Source organism: Aplysia californica, unplaced genomic scaffold (assembly GCF_000002075.1).
Source record: "Aplysia californica isolate F4 #8 unplaced genomic scaffold, AplCal3.0 scaffold00171, whole genome shotgun sequence".
NCBI classification, from domain to species: Eukaryota; Metazoa; Mollusca; class Gastropoda; order Aplysiida; family Aplysiidae; genus Aplysia; species Aplysia californica.
The window spans coordinates 1187282-1188149 of record NW_004797441.1 but is presented as its reverse complement, the minus strand read 5'-3'; positions in this window follow the sequence as shown (position 1 = coordinate 1188149).

The following is an 868-nucleotide window of genomic DNA, read 5'->3' as shown; positions in this document are numbered from 1 at the left end:
CTGGTGTTGACTTTGGGTCTTAGGATGCTCTGGCAGGTTGCATTTACTGCCTCTTTTATCTTGTCCCAGTGTTCGTTTACTTCACAGTCATCCAGATCTTGAAGGGCTTGAAATCTGTTCTTCAGTTCCAACTTGAATTCATTCTTCTTCACTGGGTCTTTCAGAAGGCTCACTTCATACTTTTGGCGACTTCCAGTTGTAATTTGTGCATACCTTCTCAGTTTCAGTTTCATTTTTCCAAGGATCAAATGGTGATCTGATGCGACGTCTGCTCCTTGTAAGACTCAGACTCCTCCAGTGAGCATCTAAACTTTCGGGAAATGCAAAAATTATCAATCTGGTTTTCTGTTGTTCCATCCGGGGAGACCCAAGTGGCCTAATGAATTCTTTTATGTGGGAAGATTGTTCCTCCAATAATCAAGTTGTTGAATGCACAGAAGTTTTGGAATCTTTCTCCGTAGTCATTTGCCTCTCCTAGTCCATGTCTGCCCATGATTTCCTCACAGTGACGATTGTCCGAACCTACCTTTTCATTTAGGTCTCCCATGACAATGTTGATGTCCTTCACTGGAAGTTTGTCGATCACACTCTGCAAGCGGTTGTACAAGTCATCTTTATTCTCCACTTCTGCATCATTGGAGACGAAATATAACTTTTTTTTTTAAATCTGTTCTAGCAGTTCTCGATACTGTAGGCGATTACATCAAAATGAAGTATAACAAAGAAATGTAGTAAAATACTAGTTGATTTTCCCAGGTCACTGTTCTCCCGTCAAATGACGTTAGCAGTCGCTGTTCCGCGACACAACCAGAAAAATAGAGGGAAAGGGGGGAGGGGAGAAAGAAAAAATGAGAGAATAAGAGAATGA